We start from the raw sequence: 11,104 nt of genomic DNA, 5'->3' as shown, positions 1-11,104 counted from the left end.
CACACAATATTATTTAGAAATCTTTTTTTTCTATTCATGGACATTTGAATAATTTCCAGTTTTTTACTGAAATGGATAAAACTGCTTTGGTACCTTTATGTGGACAGTAGAGAAATGAAAATGCCATACATGTGTAGCCCTCACTGATTGTATGGTACTTTTAAACTTTTCCAGTCCTTTTCACATAAGAAAATAGTACTATTACTTGGTAAAATATTAACGTACCTAATAATATTGAGAATAGACTAGTGTTCTGATGTTAGAAAGCATGGAAAAATGGATTTTGGTTTATTTACCACTTAAACTTTAACATACTGAATTTTTAACTCCAGCATTTCATTTGGCAGATATTTTAAGTCATTTCTGACTAAATTAAAATATCAGAAATGGTAAAGCTTATGAAAATAAATCCTCCAGAGTATATTAGTATTTGAACTAGCCTTTTGTCTAAGTAAAAAATGAACTGGATTTGAAAACAAAATTTTCTTACATTGAAATTTATGCAACTTTTTCAAGTTGCATATCTAGATCTTTGCTAAAATAAGACAGTACTATTTAATATGGAAACAATAACTGAAAAGTATTCTTAAACATAATTTAGAAAGTTATGTTCATGGTTTTAGGGCACTGTGAACAGAAAATGTGTGAGTGGAAAATGAAGATTTCCTATGACTTTTTGCAGCTGGTTGATTAAGTCCTGTACAGTTCATTGTCCTAAAGATGAAATTTGTACAAAGCTTTGTAAGACAAGTGTTGTTTATTAAAAGTGCTTGTTTCTGAGGTAGTACAAATAAGTTTTAACAATCTATCATCTTTCATTTACAAAACGAAATATGTATAAAGAAAAGGAAAAAATCTTCATAGAAAACAAAATGTTGAGATGATGAAAAGCTACAAGGAAAGAAAAAAAAGACTTTAGAAAGACTGCTAAAAAGAAACTAGCTTTCCCCCTCAACAATCTGTCTGAATTCATTTTGCTTTCATTATGTATCTAGCCTGGAGGCAAAGTATGTTGAGTATTACAACAAAGAAGGTGTTATAAGAAGGACTTCCTCCCACCCCCAATAATAAAGTATAACATATGTGTAAACTATGCAACCTTGTAACAGGAAACTTTATAATAAGGGAAGACTGTGCTTAGCTTTCCACAATTTTGAAAGAATGAGTTTTATTAGGTGTTAGACAAAGAAATTATCAACTGACTTTTGTGCTGTAAGGTTGAAAGATTTGTTATGACCATTTTTAGACTTTAACAGTAGTTTTAATGTAGGTTCTGATATATTAGGAACAGTGCCTAATGCTATTAATATGTCTACTGTTTCTAGTTATCTTAAGGAATATGATGTTTAACTTTTGTGTTTCAATGAAAGATTATTCAAAAATATGGTATTCTGTGGTTTTCTCAGCAGTATTAGGCTGTTCTTGAATTGATCAACACGTAATATAATTTGGGAACCCAATCAATAGCTCTTTTCTTTTTGAAAGATGGTGACAAATTCTTATGAAACCTGGGAAATTGATTCCATCATTCATCTTGTAGTCCTCTTTGTTTCCCTTGCTCAACTTCTTGAAAACCATATTGTTTTGATGTTAATATGTAGAATGGATTGTCTGTTGAAGAATCAGTGGATTAATTATAAGGGAATAAATATAAGCTTTACAAATGAGATAGGCTAGTAGGCAATGACTTAATTATTACTCACTTAATGAGGATATAAAAATTAGGAACCTCTATATCCCTAACAATATTTCCTGTACATTTTCTCCAGTTTCAAGACTAGCTGGCAGCACTTACATTTTTTGGCTTTTAAAGACTAATATATAATGGTAGAATTTTAGTATTTATATAGTGCTTATTATAGAACAGTTACTGATGGGAATGAAAAGTGTAGAAGTCAGATTCCACCTTTTGGTATTTCAACAAACTGTTTTATATGTTTTGTATTAAATTTGCTTTTCCTCTTTTCCATCTCCAATTTAAAAATGATTTTATGCTATGCAGGTTTATATTCTGCTTTAAACGAAGGTGAGATCATTTAAAGACACCTTTCCATACAGTTGAATACATTGCAGGATTAAAAAAAAAATATATATTTAAATTCCAAGGCTTAGGAGAGAGATGTTACAAACACATTGGCAAGATGATTCCTAATCTTAAAGAAGAAATAATTTAAAATGTATACCCTCCATGATTGTGTTAATATGCATAAGACAGGCTCTTGATGAATTTTCCTCCATTTCTGATATCACTGCCTGTTAGTGCAGCTTCTCAAATGATTTGCTCAGCATACAGATTGAATAAGTATGGGGAATTGATATGACCTTGATGCAATAATTTCCTGATTTTAAACCATGCAGTTTTCTGTTGATCCTGTCTGTTCAGACAACTTTATCTTGGTCTATGAATAAGTTTCTTTTGATCACAATTGTTATGGCACTCCTATTCTCTATGCTATCTATATTTTTTCTGATCTACACAATCAAATGCTGCATAGTCAATAAGACACAAATAAACGTCTTTCTGATATTCTCTGCTTTTTGTTAAGATGCATATGACATTATCAATGGTATTATTTGTGCTACAACCTTTTCTGAAGTCACTTTGAATTTCTGGCAAGTCCCTGTCAATGTACTGTTCTATCTTTTAAAATTATTATTATTATTATTTTGTGTGTGTACCGTCAAATCAGATCTGATTGGTACAGAAGTAGATTGTTCCTGCCTGCTTCTCCAGCAGAGCATCTGGTGATTTCGAACGACACACCTGTGGGATTGCAGTGCAGTTTATTGCCACTAGGCCACCAGAACTCGCTGGTTCTATCTTTTTAAAAATAATCTTCAGAAAGATTTTACTTGCATGTGATATTTGTGGTATCTACTTATCAGTTCTATAGAATTTTAATTAGGGGCAATCTCAACTTCTAATTTATCATTATTTAGAAATGTCGTGGAACAATAAAAAAGTTTAAAAAGTGGATTAATATTTCTTACAATGTAGGTATCAGGCAAAGAATAGAAGCATTATGAAGTGGACACATTAAAACTATTAAATATATGAAGAATGGTAGATAAAAATACCATCAAACTACAAAATCAGTTTTCTGTTCTTTGATCAGTTTGATAAAAACCACTTTTCTCTTGCAGTATGAAACAGATAATTAGAAAGACAGATTTTTTTTCTTTTTGGGGGAGATTTGCATTAATGGCAGAAAATTAAGCACAGTGATTTTCAGTTGCATGCTAAATGTTTTCTCCTTATTTTTTTTATCCTTGTTATTATGGGTTAAATTATGTCCTTCAAAAGATGTCTTGAAGTCTTAATCTTTGGCCTGCAAATTTGACCTAGTTTGGAAAAAAGGACTTTGAAGATCTTATCAGTTAGTTCAACATAAAATCATACTGCAGTAGAAAAGATTCTAGTCCTGTATAACTGGTGTCCTTATAGAAGAGACTTTAATACAAGAGGGGAGCTGCATGCCATAGAATGCTTGGTGTTGGAGAGGAATATTGAGTATGTGATGGACTCTTCAAAGGACAAAAAAATCTGTCTTAATAAGGAGCTCACATTAACAACTTGTGATGTGTACTTGATGTAACCTGAAAACAGAGCTTAATTTACTGATAAAGATCAAAGGCAACAGCAGTCAGTATGGATTCCTCCTCGACCTAGAGAGCAAAAGTCTTCACAACGGTATCAGTAAGCAACGTCATGATGAATAGAGAAAATATTTCAGTTGTCAAGGATTTAATTTTATTTGGAGTCACAGTCAATGCTCATAGAACAGCAATCAAGAAATCAAATGGTGTATCACATTGGGGCATGTCTATTGCAAAAGCCTTACCACCCTTTTAGGTCAATTATGCATGTCCTGCTCTAGATTGTTAAAGCCATACAGGTAATAGCTGAATTTCCTCTGATTTCAGGTTAACCTTCCCATTCCCCTTTTCCATTACGATGTTTCTTATCTAGGCAGTCTTTCCCTATTTTTGTAATGGTGACCTTATACAGTGTTCATTCTCTTGTGACTAAATTATTTTATTCACATAATGTCCTTAGACTAATTCATGTTGCAGACTGCTTCATGAGTTCTTCATTGTTTTTCAGTTCTGCATAATATGCCATTGCGTGAACATACCATAATTTCTCTATCCATTTTTGTTTTGTTTGTTAATGGACTCTTGGGCTGCTTCTATATTTTTGCTATTGTGAATAATGCTACAGTACTTTAATGGCAAGAAGCTGCACTACAATTCTGAAGGCATGTGGTTCAAATCCACCAGCTGTTTCATGGGATAAGCATGGGCACGTTCCTGCCATGCGATTAACTGTCTCTGAAAACCCACCAGAGGGTTAGCTGTGGTCGGTTCCAACTCGATGATACACTAAAACAGCTATCATGAATATGTATACTTATGTTCATGTCACAGCTCTGATTTCTTTTACATATTTTCCCAGAAGTGGAATGGTTGAATCAAATGGTTTCTCTATTTTCAACAAAAAGACTTAAAAAAAGTGTTTAAATGCACACCCATGTTTATTGCTGCTTTGTTCACAATAGCAAAGAGTTGGAAACAACCCAAGATCCCATCAACAAATGAATGGATAGAGAAACTGTGATATTTTACAATGGGATATTATGCAGCACTGAAAAAAAAACACTCATGAAATATACAAAATGGGTGACCATGGAGGACGTTATGCTGAGTGAAATATCTAAGTCACAAAAGGACAAATACTGCATAATGCCACTGTTATAAAGCAGGACTGACATGAGGGTTGGGGGAAACTAAGAAAAGAGGGGACAAATACTGTACACAGCATTGAAACAGATGAGGAAGATAATTGTATAAAAGGAATATATGATTAGGTATTATTGACATGACAAGAGTCCAGAAGAAGATCTTCATAGTAAAGTGATTGGAAGGGGAAACTGTATAACAACGAAACAACGAAATAACTATTTTTTTTTTTAACACACACAAACTTTGGAGGTGGGAGGGGGCAGGGAGGAAAATGTGCAACAATGAATGAATGGAAATATAAGTTCTTTATAAATTTTCATTAAAATCGCAATAAAAAATTAAAAGCAAAGATGTTATCTTAAGGACTGTGGTGTACCTGATCCAAACTTTAGTATTTTTCATTGCTTTATGAATGTGAAACTGGACAATGAATAAGGATACCAAAGAAGAATTTACATCTTTGAATTTTGGTGTTAGTTTAGAATATTGAATATACCATGAATAACCAGAAAAATAAAACTATTTTGGAAGACATGTAACTGAAGTGCTTCTTAGTGGATAGTGAGCTCACCTACTTTGAATGTGTTTTCAGGAGGGACAAGTCCCTGGAAAAGGCCATTATGATGTGTTAAGTAGAGGGTCAATGGAAAAGAAGTGGCTCCAACATTGGACTCGATCAAAGCAATTATTGTGAGGATGGTGCAGAACTGGGCAGTATTTGTTCTTCTACTTAAGGCCACTAGGAGTTGGAACTGACTTAACTGTTAACAGTACTTAGCAGCAGCAACAACAGTAATGATGACTACACTTTTGCTTTAATAAAAATACAGTAAAATGTAGTTTATTTAATAAAAATAAAAATAACCCTTTGTAAAAATTACCATTAATAATAAATTTGCCTGTCTCTTGGTGGTAAAACTCTTTTACTGATGCTTGAACACACTTGTTTGGTTCTCAAATCTTGGCCTCTGTCTTGGCTTTGGGAAAAGCCTGCTATTCTTAGTGTTTTCTGTTAGCCAAGGGAAGAGATTAGTATCTCTCTATATAAAGGAAAAGAATTCTTTTTCATACAAGAAAAGTAGGAGTCTCTGATCTGTTCAACCTAACAAAACAGCGGGTGGAATTTAATAGTGAGAACAATCAAGGATCTTTTAAAAAACTAATCTTCAAAAAAGGGACACTTAAAAAGATGGGATTTATAAAAATAATCAAATCAAATGAAAATAACAAGATCAACAAGTTTACTGTGTATAGCCTTTTCACGTGGTTTATGGGAGAATTTTGACCTTATTTTTTGTAGTAAATCCATGTGATTCCTAAATGCAAGGGTCTTTTCACTGGATGAAGTTACATTTTTTTGTTATTGTTTTCAAGTTCATTGTGTTATAAAATTGAGATTGCATTTCTTTTAAAAATAGTCAACCAACTAAAAAGAGAACTATTGGAAAAACAGGGAAGATATCAAGTGAAAAAATAATAATAGAAAATTTCTCATATATTAGTGTCTCTGTGATTGCTTTTACAAAAAAAGACTGTAGGTGTTTGTAATGTGACAAGAAAAAGAGCATAATTCTGGTTGTTGATAGCAGATAATTTTTTGACATATTAGCATTTCTATTTATCAGAGTAGCTATTTAATCTGTGAAATATTTTGGACTTAAATAATTTTTGAAAAGACGAAATAATGAATATGAAAAACTTTAGTTTCCCAATATTACCTGCTGCTTGTTTAAATTTCATATTGGGCCCATATAATCAATGTTCACAAGGTGACTGTATTCCAATTTTATTTTTACTTAAACTTATTCTTCAAATGCACATCTATTTCAACCATACCTAGATTGAAAAAACAGTAGCTACTCTTACATTTAAAAGAAACACTTGCTACTCGAAGGCCGTTCCTCTTGAGACATGGCCTGGAAACCGTGTTGAGTACCTTAAGTGATTCCAATCTGATCTGCAGAAAATCACTGTGGGTTACATTTTTCTTCCTTTGCACATATGTCACTGACAAAGCCAACTGGCTGGAGTCAACTTTTTGAAATGGACATTTCTGGCTAAGGTTTTGGAAGACTGTATTTTTTAAAGTAAAACATAAAAATCCAGTATTCACTGGTTTTACATTAAAAGCAAGTGGCTAAAAGAATCAAGATGAACTATCATAAACATGTAAGATGAAAACATTACATTTTGAGTACAATTTTAGTTTATGCCTTTGTTAGTAGATTTAAAAAAATAATTATACTTAATATAGTAAGCCAACTTCCCTAGGAAAGCAAAAAAATTAAATCAACTCAGATATTACAGATAAAAATATATTGGTATATATCTTAATAAACAAAAGATTTGGCACAGTTCCTTTTGTAAATATTTCATCATAATTATGTATAGACTGCATATTTACTGAATGAAAAATTGGAAAATTTACATGAATCAATGTACTTTTGTCCTTTAAGGAAGTGCAGTCTGGCTTAGAAAATACACTCGAGGCAAAAATTTTTGAGGCCTTGCTTTGCTTTTCACTTTGTTAGTATAAAATATGTATCTCTTCCCTAGAATTTCCCTCAAGATATAGTTGCATATTTCTTCCTCCTGTCGTTGTCAGTAATGAACTGATATTTAGAAGTGGCTTAAACTCCTGGTAGAAAAGCCATTTTTGTAAAGCAGGGTATTATTTTTACAGTGTGTAATAACTGAAGTAGCCAAGCCAGAGCTTAGGCACCCACATGGGTCACTGAGAGACTTGCGATTCTTCAGAAATGGTTACACAACATTTTTTAGCTAGTTGGGATTTACCATGTGCTTTAAGTCTGCAGCTCGTTGCTAGGGTGTGTTGGAATTGCAAGAGAAATACTTGCTAGTGTCCTTGGCCTATAGAAAGAAAGAAACTTGAGTTAAATGCTGATGTGTGCCAAGTACTATGTTGATGCGTCTATGCATATTATCTTATACAATTATCAACAGCAGTTAAAGGCCTTTCAATAGCATTTTGTTTATTGAGTGCTTACAAGCTATCTAGCATTGTGCTTAAGAGTCATATCTTGTTGCTTACTGTTGAGTTAGCTCCCTCTCGTGGTGAATTTATAACAGAACAAAATGTTACCTGGTCCTCGGCAATCTTAGTGATCAATAGTATGTTTGGGTCCATTGTTGTGGCTGTAGTTCAGTCCACTTGGATTTTTTTCCCAGTGAGTAGTTTTTCTCATTTTAGCTGTTAGTACCACACATGATACCATTCCCTGACTATTGGTCTTCCCCGATGACACATCCAAAGTAGCTAAGCTGAAGTCTTACCATCCTCATTTCTAAGGAGCATTCTGATTGTGTTTCTTTTAAGGTAGATGTGTTCATTCTTCTGGCAGTTGTTGTTGTGTTCTTAGGTGCCTTCGAGTGAAGTCAGTCTCGTAGTGGCCCTGTGAGCAGCCAACCTGAACTCTGCCCTGTCCTCTACCATCCTCATCCTCTTTGACACACTAGAGCCCATTACTGCAGCCACTGTGTCAATCCATCTCATTTGGGGTCTTCTTCTACTTTATTGATCCTCCATATTTTCAAGCAGGATGTTCCTTTCCAAGGAATAGGCTCACCTAGCTATATAACCAAAGTATGAAGGATGAAGCTTCACCATTTTTTCCTCCAAGGTGCACTCTGGCTGCTTCCCCCCTCCCCCCCAAGACATATCTGTTTGTTCTTTTGGCAGTCTATGGAATATGATAATCAGTACTCTTCTCTAATACCGCAACTCAAAGGCATCAGTTCTTCTCTCATCCTTATTTGTTTTCCAGCTTTCTGATGCTTAGCAGATGATTGAGAAGACCATGGCCAGAATGATATGAAGATTAGTGATATTAATCTTCAAACTGATATCAGTGCTCTTCAGCATTTTGGAGAGGTCCCTGGCAACAATGAAATCATCGACAGCTTCAGTTTTTTCATCTATCATTATGTTGGCTGTTGGTCCAGTATTGAGGACCCTTTTTTCTTGACATTGAGATGTGATCCATACTGAAGCTATAGTCCTTGAATTTCTGCAACAAACATTTTATATCCTCTTTACTTTCAGCAAGCAAAGTTGTGTCATCTGCATAATACAGGTTGTTGATGTGTCTTCCTCCAATCTTGATACCACATTCTTCTTCATAGAGTCCAGCTTTGTAAATTATTTGTTCGGCCTACAAATTGAATAAGTATGGAGAAAGGATAAAAACCTGATCCACACCTTACTGATTTTAAATTATGCTTAAACCTTTGCTTCTTGGTCTAAGTATAGACTCTGTATGAGACAATCAAGTATTTTGAGATTTGCTAGTATCACAATTTGCATAGGTCAGTTCTTCTGACTTCCTTTTTTTATTGCTCAATTTTCATATACCTATAAGACTATTGGTAAGAACATGGCATACCTTAGATATCAAATTAATATCTTTGCTTTTTAAAACTTTAATGAAACATTTTTTTTAAAAACCGTATTTTCATACAATCATTCATATACATTATGTTTCATTCATGTGCTATTTTTTACAATCAATCATACACTTTAGGTTTTCTTTCATAGTTTACTGTTGATGAATGTCTTTTATTTGTCACCCCATCTCATCAAGTTCCTATTACATCTTACTTATTCCGTCACCCCAACCCCATCTGTCCACTAATCTAATGAAGTCTTTCATAGTGGATTTCTTCAATGTAATACATTATTTCCACTTGGCCAACAGACTGGAAGAGATCTGTATTTGTTCCCATCCCAAAGAAGGGTGACCCAACAGAGTGTGGAAACTATAGAACAATATAATTGATTTCACATGCAAGCAAGATTCTACTGAAGATTATCCAAAAACGACTGGAACAGCACATCAGCAGAGAACTGCCAGAAGTTCAGGCTGAGTTTAGAAGGGGTCATGGTACTAGGGATAGTGTAGCTAATGTTAGATGGATCTTAGCTGAAAGCAGGGAATACCAGAGGAATGTCTATCTGTGTTTCATTGACTATGCAAAGGCGTTTGACTGTGTGGACCATAACAAACTGTGGCTGACTCTGAGATGAATGGGCATCCCAGAACACTTGATCATGCTTATGAGAAACCTATACTTGGACCATGAGGCAGTGATCAGAAAAGAGCTAGGAAACACTGCATGGTTTAAAACTGGGAAGGGTGTACGCCAGGGATGTGTCCTATCTCCATACCTTTTCAACCTGTATGCAGAACAGATTATCTGGGAGGTTGGGCTCTATGAGGTGAAATGCGGCATCAGAATTGGTGGAAGATCTATCAACAATCTCTGTTATGCAGATGATACAACCCTGCTTGCTGAAACTGAGAAGGACCTGAAGTGTTTGCTGCAGAGTGTCAAGGACTGCAGCCTCCAATATGGATTGAGGCTCAATGTCAAGAAGACAAAGATTCTCACCACTGGGCAAATTGGCAGCATCAGGATGGATGGTGAAGCCCTTGAGATTGTTTCCAGTTTTAGTTTGCTTGGCTCCACAATCAACATTCTTGGCACCAGTAGCCAGGAAATTAAAAGACGTATTGGGGAAGTCTGCTGTTAGGGACCTCTCCAAAGTACTGAAGAGCAATGGTGTCTCTCTGGAGACTAAGGTGCATCTGGTATAGGCCATGGTCTTTGCTATTAAGTAAGACTAAGGAGTATAAAAGAATTGATGCCTTTGAGCTGTGGTGCTGGAGAAGAGTATTGAGGGTACCATGGACTGCTAGGAAAACAAACAGATTCATCCTGGAAAGGGTTAAACTGGGTGGCTCCTTGGAGGCAAGAATTCTGAGGCTCCGTCTAACATACTTTGGACATGTTGTAAGGAGGGACCAGTCCTTGGAGAGGGACATCATGCTTGGTAGGGTGGAGGGACAGCAGAGGAGGGGAAGGCCCTCTATGAGGTGGATTGATTCAGTGACTGGGGTAATCGGGATGGGTGTATTGGAGACAGTGCGATTGGAACAGGAGAGAGCAGAGTTTAGGACTGTTGTCTATATGGTCGCTATGAGTCACAAGCGATTCGACGGCACATAGCAACAACAACAAACAACAACAACATTATTTGATTTCTTGTCTGCTGTTTCCATGAATTGTTTGGTTTCATTGATTGTTGGTTCACATAGAATGAAATTATTGCCATTTTCATTCTTCCTTCTTCATATGTTGTTGTTGTTAAGTGCCGTCAAGTTGTAGATGACTCACAGTGACCCTATGAACAAATGATCTGAACACTTGTATAACTTTGATCGTTTATCCAAGTTCATAGAGTTTCCAGAGGCAAGCTGTTTCCCTTCATTTATCATGATATTTTTCAGGCCAATTGTTAGGAACTTTTTGTAAGTGAGGTTGTTTTGTAAATGAGAAAATG

The 11,104-nt window shown here is 35.0% G+C and overlaps 1 protein-coding gene across 4 annotated transcripts in view; it reads left to right on the top strand.

Annotated features, from left to right (window-relative positions):
• Positions 1-11,104, top strand: part of BBS9 (Bardet-Biedl syndrome 9) — a 677,588-nt gene that overhangs the window by 67,578 nt on the left and 598,906 nt on the right. The window lies entirely within an intron of this gene.

This window comes from Elephantulus edwardii, unplaced genomic scaffold, assembly GCF_000299155.1.
Source record: "Elephantulus edwardii isolate Elephantulus edwardi_28Jun2011 unplaced genomic scaffold, EleEdw1.0 scaffold00059, whole genome shotgun sequence".
NCBI lineage: Eukaryota > Metazoa > Chordata > Mammalia > Macroscelidea > Macroscelididae > Elephantulus > Elephantulus edwardii.
The sequence above is the reverse complement of the archived record's forward strand: the minus strand, read 5'-3'. Positions and strand labels throughout refer to the sequence as shown.